Source organism: Phocoena sinus, chromosome 21, assembly GCF_008692025.1.
Source record: "Phocoena sinus isolate mPhoSin1 chromosome 21, mPhoSin1.pri, whole genome shotgun sequence".
NCBI lineage: Eukaryota > Metazoa > Chordata > Mammalia > Artiodactyla > Phocoenidae > Phocoena > Phocoena sinus.
The window spans coordinates 14521848-14535222 of NC_045783.1; positions in this window are offsets into that span (position 1 = coordinate 14521848).

Genomic DNA, 13375 nt, shown 5'->3' on the forward strand with positions numbered 1-13375 from the left:
TCATCAAAGACTCAGGGAAACTCTGATCCATTCTGATGAAGAGGCATGTCCCCAACTGGTCCTGTTCAGACCCTCTTCTCCCTTTACCTTGTGGGTCCTGCCTTGTCCTCTAATATTCCTTTCTTATGGGCTTTTCCCACATCCTCCATCAACCTGAGTCAGAATGGGCCTTTCCCTGTCCTTGTGCGAGAGAATTTTCTACATTCTGGTTAATGTCTTTAAAATTCACATTTAGAGAATTTACCTACTGCCCTGAGGCTCCAGCAGCAGTGAATGGTGGCCCTGTGCTGAGGCAATGGTTTCCTTTCTTAGCTTGCCTCTCCATGAGACGTTCTGAGGCCGCCAGGTACCCTGAGGAAGGCTTCTCTGGGGGCCTCTCCCTACATCCAACCCATTTCCCTCACGGGGTATGTACGCGGTACTCATTCATCAGAGCGGGGCAAGCTTCTATCTTTCTTTCTGTCCTTCCCAAAGCCATCGACAAACTGAAACTAACTCTTCTGAGCAATTTTTCAATTAGGAATGTGCCCGTGTGTGTGTGTGTGTGTGTCTGTCTGTCTGTCTGTCGGGGGGCGGGGGGAGACGAGTTGGGGAGAGAGACGGAGAGAATGAAAAGGAATATTTCCAGTAACCACAATACTTAACACACACTCAGCCTCACTGCCTCTCTTGATGATCCCTCATCTTCAGATATAGTTTTAATTTCCTAGGGTTTCAGTAACAATTTGCCACTAACTGAATGCTTTAAAACAACAGAAATTCTTTCTTTCACAGTTCTGAAGGCTAGAAGCCTGAAATCCAGGTGCCCCCTCTGAGGCCCGCAGAGGAGGGTCCTTCCTGGACTCTTCCAGCTCTGGTAGCCCTAGGCCTTCCTTGGCTTGTGACAGCACCACTCTGATCTCTGCCTCTGTCTTTACATGGCCTTGTCTCCTGTGTCTCTCCGCCTCTTCTCAAAAGGACACCAGTCATGTTGGATTAAGTGCTCACCCAACCGTGTAAAAGTATGTGCTGCATGCAGTATAGGAATTACTGTCATTATCCATTTAGTTCAGACTTTCCGAGAAGAGACTATATTCAAAATACCCCCTGCAGTAACTGGCACAAAACAGATACTCAATGAACAGTTCTCTCTTTTGCCCTTGAGCATCAGACAATTTTATTATAAATGTAGCAGTATGTGGTGGGATTCCCAGGTGGAGATTATGACTGTGCATATATGTGTGTGTTTTACTTGCTCTTTCTAAAGAAGTGTCAACATTTATCTTTCATCTACTGAGGCAGCTTCCCCACTGCACCCAACACCCCCGGGGAACGTGTGCACACTTTGTAACTCCAAGAAACTTTCAAAGGACACTGTGCTGTACCCAGGCAGAAACTTCCATATCCTGTGAGGATCTGTGTTAATGCTCGGACATTGTGAAATAAACAGTCAAGTGGCACTCGTGACCTTGGTTGGGAAGGTACCTTAAAAAAGAATACAGGGGGGCCTTCAAGATGGCGGAGGAGTAAGACGCAGAGATCACCTTCCTCCCCACAAATACATCCACACGTGGAACAACTCCTACAGAACACCTACTGGACGCTGGCAGAAGACCTCAGACCTCCCAAAAGGCAAGAAATTCCCCACGTACCTGGGTAGGGCAAAAGGAAAAATAAAACAGAGGCAAAAGAATAGGGACGGGACCTGCACCAGTGGGAGGGAGCTGTGAAGGAGGAAAGGTTTCCACACACTAGAAGCCCCTTCGCGGGTGGAGACTGTGGGTGGTGGAGGGGGGAAGCTTCTGAGCCGCGGAGGAGAGCGCAGCTACGGGGGTGCGGAGGGCAAAGCGGAGAGATTCCCGCACAGAGGATCGAGAGATTTCCGCACAGACGATCGGTGCCGACCGGCACTCACCAGCCTGAGAGGCTTGTCTGCTCACCCGCCAGGGTGGGCGGGGCTGGGAGCTGAGGCTCGGGCTTCGGTCGGAGCGCAGGGAGAGGACTGGGGTTGGCGGCGTGAACACAGCCTGCATGGGGTTAGTGCACCACGGCTAGCCGAGAGGGAGTCCGGGGAAAAGTCTGGACCTGCCGAAGAGACAGGAGACTTTTTCTTCCCTCTTTGTTTCCTGGTGCGTGAGGAGAGGGGATTAAGAGCGCTGCTTAAAGGAGCTCCAGAGACAGGCACGAGCCACGGCTAAAAGGGCAGACCCCAGAGACGGGCATGAGACGCTAAGGCTGCTGCTGCCGCCACCAAGAAGCCTGTGTGTGAGCACAGGTCACTATCCACACCCGCCTTCCGGGGAGCCTGTGCAGCCCGCCACTGCCAGGGTCCCGGGATCCAGGGACATCTTCCCCAGGAGAATGCACAGCGCGCCTCAGGCTGGTGCAACGTTACGCTGGCCTCTGCCGCCGCAGGCTCGCCCAGCACTCCGTGCCCCTGCCTAGCCCCGGCCTGAGTGAGCCAGAGCCCCCGAGTCAGCTGCTCCTTTAACCCCGTCCTGTCTGAGCAAAGAACAGACGCCCTCCGGTGACGTACACGCAGAGGCGGGGCCAAATCCAAAGCTGAACCCCTGGAGCTGTGAGAACAAAGAAGAGAAAGGGAAATCTCCCCCAGCAGCCTCGGAGCAGTGGATTAAATCTCCACCATCAACTTGATGTACCTGCATCTGTGGAATACGTGAATAGACAACGAATCATCCCAAAATTGAGGCTGTGGAATCTGGATGCAACTGTAGACTTGGGGTTTGCTTTCTGCATCTAATTTGTTTCTCATTTTATGTTTATCTTAGTTTGGTATTTAGAGTTTATTATCACTGGTAGATTTGTTTATTGATTTGGTTTATTGATTTGGCTCTCTTCCTTTTTTTATATATAGATAAATGTGTCTTTTACTCTTTTTGTGAGTGTATATGTGTATGCTTCTTTGTGTGATTTTGTCTGTATAGCTTTGCTTTTACCATTCGTCCTAGAGTTCTGTCTGTCCTTTTTTTTTTTTTTTAGTATAGTTTTTAGCACTTGTTATCATTGGTGGATTAGTTTTTTGGTTTGATTGCTCTCTTCTTTCTTGCTGTTTTTTCTTTTTTTATTACTTTTTTCTTTTTAATATTAATTTTTTTCATTTTCATAACTTCCTTCCTTCCTTCCTTCCTTCCTTCCTTCCTCTCTCTCTCTCTCTCTTTCTCTCTCTCTCTCTCTCCTCTCTCTCTCTCTCTCTCTTCTCTCTCTCTCTCTCTCTCTCTCTCTTCTCCCTTTTCTTCTCAGCCGTGTGGCTGACAGGGTCTTGGTGCTCCAGCCAGGACTCATGTCTGAGCCTCTGAGGTGGAAGAGCTGAGTTTAGGACACTGGTCCACCAGAGACCTCCCAACCCCACGTAATATCAAATGGTGAAAGCTCTCCCAGAGATCTCCATCTCAACGCTAAGACCCAGCTCCACTCAACGACTAGCAAGGTACAGTGCTGGACACCCTATGCCAAACAACTATCAAGACAGGAACACAACTCCACCCATTAGCAGAGAGGCTGCCTAAAATTATAATAAGTTCACAGACAACCCAAAACACACCACCAGACTCATTCCTGCCCACCAGAAAGACAAGATCCAGCCTCATCCACCAGAACACAAGCACCAGTCTCCTCCACCAGGAAGCCTACACAGCCCACTGAAGCAACCTTACCCACTAGGGGCAGACACCAAAAACAAAGGGAACTACGAACCTGAAGCCTGCAAAACGGAGACCCCAAACACAGTAAGTTAAGCAAAACGAGAAGACAGAGAAATACACAGCAGATGAAGGACCAAGATAAAAACCCACCAGACCAAACAAATGAAGAGGAAATAGGCAGTCTACCTGAAAAAGAATTCAGAGTAATGATAGTAAAGATGATCAAAAATCTTGGAAATAGAATGGAGAAAATACAAGAAATGTTTAACAAGGACCTAGAAGGACACAAGAGCAAACAAACAATGATGAACAACACAATAAATTAAATTAAAAATTCTCTAGAAGAAATCAATAGCAGAATAACTGAGGCAGAAGAATGGATAAGTGACCTGGAAGATAAAATAGTGGAAATAACTACTGCAGAGCAGAATAAAGAAAAAAGAATGAAAAGAATTGAGGACAGTCTCAGAGACCTCTGGGACAACATTAAATGCAACAACATTCGAATTATAGGGGTCCTGGAAGAGGAAGAGATTAAAAAAGGGACTGAGAAAATATTTGAAGAGATTATACTTGAAAACTTCCCTAATATGGGAAAGGAAATAGTCAATCAAGTCCAGGAAGCACAGAGAGTCCTACACAAGATAAATCCAAGGAGAAACACGCCAAGACACATATTAATTAAACTATAAAAAATTAAATACAAAGAAAAAATATTAGAAGCAGCAAGGGAAAAACAACAAATAACATACAAGGGAATCCCCATAAGGTTAACAGCTGATCTTCTGGCAGAAACTCTGCAAGCCAGAAGGGAGTGGCAGGACATATTTAAAGTGATGAAAGGGAAAAACCTACAACTAAGGGTACTCTACCCAGCAAGGATCTCATTCAGATTCCACGGAGAAATTAAAACCTTTATAGACAAGCAAAAGCTAAGAGAATTCAGCACCATCAAACCAGCTTTACAACAAATGCTAAAGGAACTTCTCTAGGCAGAAAACACAGAGAAGGAAAAGACCTACAAAAACAAACCCAAAACAATTAAGAAAATGGTAATAAGAACATACATATCCATAACTACCTTAAATGTAAATGGATTAAATGCTCCAACCAAAAGACACAGACTGGCTGAATGGAGACAAAAACAAGACCCACATATATGCTGTCTACAAGAGACTCACTTCAGAACTAGGGACACATACAGACTGAAAGTGAGGGGATGGAAAAAGATATTCCATGCAAATGGAAATCAAAAGAAAGCTGGAGTAGCAATTCTCATATCAGACAAAATGGACTTTAAAATAAAGACTATTACAAGAGACAAAGAAGGACACTACATAATGATCAAGGGATCAATCCAAGAAGATGATATAGCAATTGTAAATATTTATGCACCCAACATAGGAGCACCTCAATACATAAGGCAAATGCTAACAGCCATAAAACGGGAAATCGACAGTAACACAATCATAGTAGGGGACTTTAACACCCCACTTTCACCAATGGACAGATCATTCAAAATGAAAATAAATAAGGAAACACAAGCTTTAAATGATACATTAAACAAGATGGACGTAATTGATATTTATGGGACATTCCATCCAAAAACAACAGAATACACTTTCTTCTCAAGTGCTCGTGGAACATTCTCCAGGACAGATCATATCTTGGGTCACAAATCAAGCCTTGGTAAATTTTATTTATTTATTTATTTTATTTTTTGCGTTACACGGGCCTCTCACTGTTGTGGCCTCTCCCATTGCGGAGCACAGGCTCCGGGCGTGCAGGCTCAACAGCCATGGCTCATGGGCCCAGCCACTCCGCGGCATGTGGGATCTTCCCGGACCGGGGCACGAACCCGTGTCCCCTGCATCGGCAGGCAGACTCTCAACCACTGCGCCACCAGGGAAGCCCGCCTTGGTAAATTTAAGAAACTTGAAATCGTTTCAAATATCTTTTCCGACCACAACACTATGAGACTAGATATCAATTACAGGGAAAAAATTTGTAAAAAGTACAAACACATGGAGGCTAAACAATACAGTACTAAATAACCAAGAGATCACTGAAGCAGTCAAAGAGGAAATCAAAAAAAAAAAAAAGTGAACAACTTGTTAAGTGGATATCCTAGACTTAAAATTCAGTGGGCCCAGCAATTAGTATCGTTAATAAATATAGTAACACCATTTTGACTAACAAGAATAAGAAAAGAAGGCAAGTAAGAATATTACAATATGGGACTTCCTTGGTGGCGCAGTGGTTAAGAATCTGCCTGTCAATGCAGGGGACATGGGTTCCAGCCCTGGTCCGGGAAGATCCCACATGCCACGGAGCAACTCAGCCCGTGTGCCACAACTGCTGAGCCCGCATGCCACAACTACTGAAGCCCCCGTGCTCCCCAACAAGAGAAGCCACCACAATGAGAAGCCTGTGCACCACAACAAAGAGTAGCCCCCACTCGCAGCAACTAGAGAAAGCCTGTGCACAGCAACAAAGACCCAATACAGCCAAAAATAAATAAGTTAATTAATTTAAAAAAAATAATATTACAATATGTCCCTCTTGTAGAGTGCCTGCTGTGTGTTTTACTCCTTGTACCACCATGCAAGATAAGGTATTATTATTATCATTATAACATAATATCATGTTGTTGCTTTTACAGGGGGAAATAGAAAGAAAAGACAAGAAGTTTTGCAAGTATTTTCTGCTCAATTCTCCACTTTCCCTCTAGATGGCACTTTGATACCTCCTTTTTGCCACATTTTAAACCATAGCATCTGGACAGAACGCATTTAATTTATAAGTAAACAAATTCTATGTATATATAGTATCTGGAAACATTAGATCAAATCAACTGCTTCAATTCAAGTTCGCTTGACTTTTCAAATATAATTGTTGTAAATATCGAGTCCCTAGACAGTAGTTTGTCTTTTAAACCACGTGCTCCAGAGCCCCCACCCCCCGCTTTGGGGACCCCTCACTTCCCCTTAGTGACTAACTACAGGAATCCTCAGCAGCGGGTGACACTGGGTCCTGGGTACCAAGGTGTGCTCCTAAAGACTTCTAGGACTGCAGAGGGAGTGATCAACTATCTTCCACCAAGCCATCCCCGTTCTCACTTGCCACCTTGCTGAGTCACAAGCCTCAGGACTTCTTGCCATCTCTCTGTGGCTTCCCTTCAGCTGTTGCAGCGCTTTCTACCACCCCGCAACCGTCTGGTCATTTCCAGTCTCTTCCCCACCCTTGCTTTGCTCCACATGTGAACGGAATCCCCTCCCTTAATTACTCAGTATTGTAAAGATCACGATGCAATATTTAAAACAAACAAGCAAAAACCTTTGAGTTCTGAGGGCTTGGTGATAGGAAAAAAAAAAAGAAAAATACACCTCCCCTCAACACACACACACACACATCCCACGTTTGGAAGTGGATGGAGATATAACCACTCCAAGACTCCGTGAGTCAAGTTCCTCCTCAAGGTTTCCCTTCCGGCTGTGTGTTTCCCTGGCCCCCGGCGGCTTGCAGAGACCAGCTGGCTTGGAGCTGAAGCTTATACTATTTCACGACTTTGACAAAGAAACCCTCTTGGGGACAGAACGTCCATCAGTATTTGGGTTTGTCCACTATGTGTGGACAGAGAAAAGGCCTGGGCTACAAATCTTCCCTGACTTGTGGACAGTGTCTAATAAGTCAGCCAGCTGGCTAGTGACTTCAAAAAAAATTTAAAAACTGGTGGGAAGAAAATCTAGGGAAGAGCGATGTAGGTGGAAGTCGTGGAAAGGGCACAGTGTGAAATCGTCAGAGCTTCCACGTGTGTCCACCAGAGGGCGCAGCAGTTAGTCTGTGAACGGAAGACTAATTCTAGACTCTAAAGTCTAGAATTGAGAAATTTCTTGACGCCTTAAATGTCATTCCCCTCGCTGTCCTACCTTAGCGTGTCTTCAATTTGTAGCCCTCGAGTTTTCAAAAATTACTGGAGTCTAGTGTTAGTTCGAGCACCCTATAAAAAATTGTTATTCCTACTAACCAGAGATACTTAAGTATTGTCAAGGGCAAGTTGTGCAGAGCCCATGAAAAGTGACAGGTACTACCTATCTGTCTTTATCTGGCTCCCACGAAGCTCTTTAGAAACTTCTACCCCCAATCTGTGCCTGGACATCGCAGGGATGGGCTCGAAACACCTCCCCAGTTCGGCCACTACATCATTAAACTAGAATCACCATCTGTGGAAGAAAAACGATAGGTCCCTTCGTAAAGTGAGTCTAGATGGTGGCCCTCTGCTAAGAGGTGCCTGTTGGGCAGATATTTATTTGAGTGCCACATACTTCGGGGGTAAATGAGGCCTTAGGAAGTCATATTTTATTGCAACATTGCCATTAAACCGTTTATCTAAGGAAGAGAGTATAGTCGTAGAGTACACAGCAAACGTTCACATAAAAGTATTATTTCAGAGTGAATTTCAGCTCAAGATCTGCCTTCTAAAGTTACCCCAGGCAACAACAGCCACAAAGCAGAGGACTCAAAGATGCTAATGCCAAAAATATTCGACTCTTAGCAACAAACTAACAAAATGAACTGTGTTGCCAACTAGCCAGTTCAGCCAAGAATAATCATTACAATAGATTTTGAGGCCTACAACTGTCATTTTATTCCTGAGTGTAAGAGATTGGGAAAGAAACTTTTAAAACGCAGTTGTTAATTATATGAATGGGACATGTTAAATGATGTTTCATTGGGAGAACTTATTAAAATGATATTATAGTTCAGATATTTTGATTTTTTTCTTTCAAAAACAATGAGTGAATCTAAAATATAATTAATGAATTTTAAAATAACACCAACTTTTTTTTTTAAACATCTTTATTGGAGTATAATTGCTTTACAATGGTGTGTTAGTTTCTGCTGTATAAAAAAGTGAATCAGGGCTTCCCTGGTGGCTCAGTGGCTAAGAATCTGCCTGCCAATGCAGGGGACACGGGTTTGAGCCCCGGTCTGGGAAGATGCCACATGCTGCGGAGCAACTAAGCCCGTGTGCCGCAACTACTGAACCTGTGCTCTAGAGCCCGCAAGCCAGAACTACGAGCGCGTGTGCCGCAACCACTGAAGCCCGCGCCTAGAGCCTGTGCTCCGCAACAAGAGAAGCCACCGCAACGAGAAGCCCGCGCACCATAATAAAGAGTAGCCCCCACTCACCGCAACTAGAGAAATAACGGAGCAACGAAGACCCAACGCAGCCAAAAATAAATAAATAAATAAACACTATTAAAAAAAAAAAAAAAAAAAGTGAATCAGCTATACGTATACATATATCCCCATATCCCCTCCCTCTTGAGCCTCCCTCCCACCCTCCCTATCACACCCCTCTAGGTGGTCACAAAGCACCGAGCTGATCTCCCTGTGCTATGCGGCTGCTTCCCACTAGCTATCTATTTTACATTTGGTAGTGTATATATGTCCATTCCACTCTCTCACTTCGTCCCAGCTTACCCTTCCCCGTCCCCGTGTCCTCAAGTCTCTAGAGAAAGCCCACGTGCAGCAACGAAGACCCAATGCAGCCAAAAATAAAAAATAAATGAATAAATAAATTTTAAAAAAAATGAGATGAATACGGAATTGATAAGCCGGGACAGGAGCTCCAGCACCACCCGTGTCCCTGGAATGGAGACTGAGAAACCCCTGGGGCACTTTGGAAATAAGTTTCAAACCAAGAATAATCAATACTTGTAAGAAAACAAATCCAGAAAGCTTCCAGGGTCAGCTAGTGGCAGGGCCTGGTGGTCCCTCCCCTGCACCCAAGGCTCCAGCACTGCAGTGAGATGTCCTACCATTATATATATTATGTATAATATATATATATATATTATGCATAAATATATACAATGGAATATTATTTAGCCATAAAAAAAGAAAATCCTATAATTTGTGGAAACTTGGATGAACCTTGAAAGTATTACCGTAAGTGAAATACGTCAAAGCAGCACAATTACTGAATGATCTCAATTACATGTGAAATCAAAAAGCCAAAGTGACTGACACAGAGAACAGAATGGTGGTTGCTAGCAAGTGGGGGAAATGAGGAGTTGTTGGTCTAAGGGTACAAACTTCCAGTTACAAGATGAATAAGTTCTGGGGACCTAATTCACAGCATGGTGATTATTGTTAAGAACACTGTATTGGGGCTTCCCTGGTGGCGCAGTGGTTGAGAGTCCGCCTGCTGATGCAGGGGACACGGGTTCGTGCCCCGGTCCGGGAAGATCCCACATGCCGCGGAGCGGCTGGGCCCGTGAGCCATGGCCGCTGAGCCTGCGCGTCCGGAGCCTGTGCCCCACAACGGGAGAGGCCACAACAGTGAGAGGCCCGTGTACCGAAAAAAAAAAAAAACAAAAAAACACTGTATTGTATCCTTGAAAGTTGCTAAGAGAGTAGTTAGGGAAAACATCAACGCTCATAAATCAGCTACATTTTACAGATGCAGAATATGAGGCTCAAGAGATTAAGTGATTTCCCCATAATCACAAAGCTAATTAGTGATAAATCTGAGTTTAAACAATGGATCTAAACTTCAGTTTGGAGCTCATTTTATTATACATGCTGCCATCGTAATCGCCAGTTATGGTAAGATTTTCAAAATCCTAAAGACCACACACTTAACATTAGAACAAAGAGAACTCTGTTCTTTCTTTTTGGAGCGTCTCCTCAAATCATCACCTTTTTATGGGAGAGCATTTCTAGCTGTTACTCTGTGCAGACGATGTTCAGATTTGCTGTTCCTTCTATGTTACAGTAAATACTTAATAAAAACACTTGCTTCAGTGTCTTTGTTTAGCTGAAGAAATAATGTCTTAATACTAACTCTTCAAAGATATTGTATAATGTTTGCTGAAGACAAAAAGTATATGTTACCTACAATGAAGCATAATAACAAAAGGAACACCTGTGGACTCCTCTCCTCGCCCAAATACCTTTAATCAACCTGTGTGAATTTTCTTCATTTTATTACTTCCTCTTCCCCCAAGATAATGCTTAGCATTACCTCTTTTAAAAACTTAAAAAAAAAAAATTTAGTCACAAAATGGAAAAAATTATATTTAGTTTTAAGTTACATAAAATTTTTTCCTAGACTGTATGCAGTTTTCAGAAAATTGCCATTTCATTCAATATTACATTTCCAAGATTTTTTCAAGTTATTTCATGTAACAGGAGCTAACTGATTTTCTGCCAAATCATGTTCTACCGGGCAAAATACATTTATTCATTTTTTTATCAGTGGATATCAGGTCATTGACAATTTCTATTGTGAACAATGATATCATGACACTTTTATGCTAGTCTACTAGGCAAGTATTCAAATTTATGAGATACTGCCATATTGATTGTTATAATAATTTATTATATAAGTTGCTGTAACAACTTGAATAATCAGATCTTTATTTTTCCAAACTAATGTTTATAAAATTGTGCTTCATTGAGATCTCAAGACGTATTTCCTGAAAAGTTAGTGAGGGTAAATATTTTGTAGTTATTTGTAACTTGGCTTCCTTCTCTTTGAAATAACTCTTCATGTCTTTTGCCTGTTATTCTACTTGTCTGGGGGTTTTTCTTTTTGATAGGTAGCAGTCTTAAATATGATTCTTTTCTCAGTTATATGTATTGCATGTATCTCCTCCCAGCTTACGAGCTGTCCTTTTTTATTTTATTTAATTTTTTGGCCGTATTGCCCAGCTTGCGGGATCTCAGTTCCCCAACTAGGGATTGAACCTGTGCCACTCGCTTTCATGGCAGTGAAAGTGAGTCCTAACCACTGGACCGCCAGGGAATTCCCAATGGGTTGTCCTTTTAACGTTCTTTATAAAGTCTTCTGATGTACTTTAAGTAAAAAATCTGATATAATTATAGTTATCAGTCTTTTATTAGTAGTTTTAGGTCTCATTGAAAGCCCTTCTTCACTATTAAGTTTATAAAATGATTTTCCTAATTTTCTTCTAAAAGATCTGAAGTTTTTTTTGTACTGCATTTGAGTCTTTCATCCATCAGGAACTTATTTTGGGATATGGTGTGTAGAAGGGGGTCAATTTTCCCCACATGGATAACCAACTGTCCCAGGGCTGTTTTGAAAGCTTGATCCTTTTTTCAGTTATCTGCAATGCCACCACTGCTTTCTTACTTCGGTTTTGCATATACATGTTAGTCTAGTTCTCGGCTATTTATTGCGTTCCTCTTCTCAGTTTGTTGATTTCAGTGTCAGCACCACATTTTCTTAATTGACCATTGCTTTGCAATATGTCTTCCTCTGTGGCAGAAAATGATTTCTCCAATTCTCTTTCTTCAGCATCTTGTCTATTCTTAGGTGTTTGCTACTCCATCTTAATTTTAGAACCATACTGTCAAGTTTGTCAAAAAAAAGAAGAGAAAGAAAAAACAGAAACTATAGGGGTTTGACTGGAATTGGGTTGAATCTATATTAATTTGGAGAGTGAATACTATTGAGTACACTGCTTGGAGCTTTATGATATTGAGTTTCCCTACCCAGGAACATAGAATTTCTCCGTTGCTTTTGTCTTTATTATTGTCTTTCAGCACAGTTTTTTAGTGTTCTCCATACTATTTTTAAACATCTCTCACTAGATGTATTTCTGAGCATCTGGCTTTTGTGGAAGATTTTACTTGTAAAGCCATCTGGGCCTGTAATTTCTCTGTGCAAAAAATTTTGATTACAGAGTCAGTCACTTTAATGCAAAAATATTTGGTTTAATTTAATACTTGAAAAGCCTGAGTGGTCGCAATGTTTTTCTCTAGAGAGGAAATGCATCTTCTTTTGCCAAGATCCAGGGAGCACTTCTGACTTAGAAGCACTTCAGCTTCATGGAGGCAGGGGTGGGAGCGGAGTGTAGTCCGGGGTACCACTCACCTTTCTGGTCCTGATTGCTGTACCTTACAGGGACTTTGCTTTTATGTGAATAAAACTTAGTACTTACAGCTCTGAAAGATGTTTAATGCAGGACGTAGGTGTTTTCCAGCGAAAGGGCCCCTCAGAATATCTAGTCCGACATTCTGCCAAAAGCAAACATCTCAAGGTTGACTCTTAGGAGGCCACTTAGCATCATTCATGGCTCCCAATTGCTACAAAAAATAATGTAGGAATGTTGATCCTGATGGAAGGTGGCTGAAGGGCCTTCTCTTCTATTTAGAGGGTATGCTTATTTGAGGTGGGCATTGATGAAGGCATCCCTTGACACTGCTGCTACCCTCTCTGGTTTTCCACACATCTACGAATCGGGGAGTGGTGAAATGAGGCCATTTCAACCCGACAGTGATGCTTGCGGGAGTGCTTAATGCATTTAGGCACCACATAAAGTCACGTGATTCCTAGTTTTGCTTATCAATGTACTCAGTTTTGCTGAAAGAATAACCCTGTAAATGGTTATTGAACTCCAGTGAGGTTTGCATGTCACAGCCTTGACCTTGGAATGAGCAGTGATGCTATTATTTGTGATTAGGCTCCAATCTTTCCTCTGCTCTCCTTTGTTTATGTGGACCTGCACTTGAGCATTGCTCTCGAACATTTTTTCTGAGAGTTCCTGTCACCCACCACCCTTGACATGAACAACTATGCCTTATTCATCTCTATGTCAACCACTTAGGCTGGCAAACGTTTGGTGTACTGAACTCTTCAAAGAGTGGGGGAGTGAAGGTACAACTTGTCCCCTTTCTACATAGTCTTGGTTATACATACT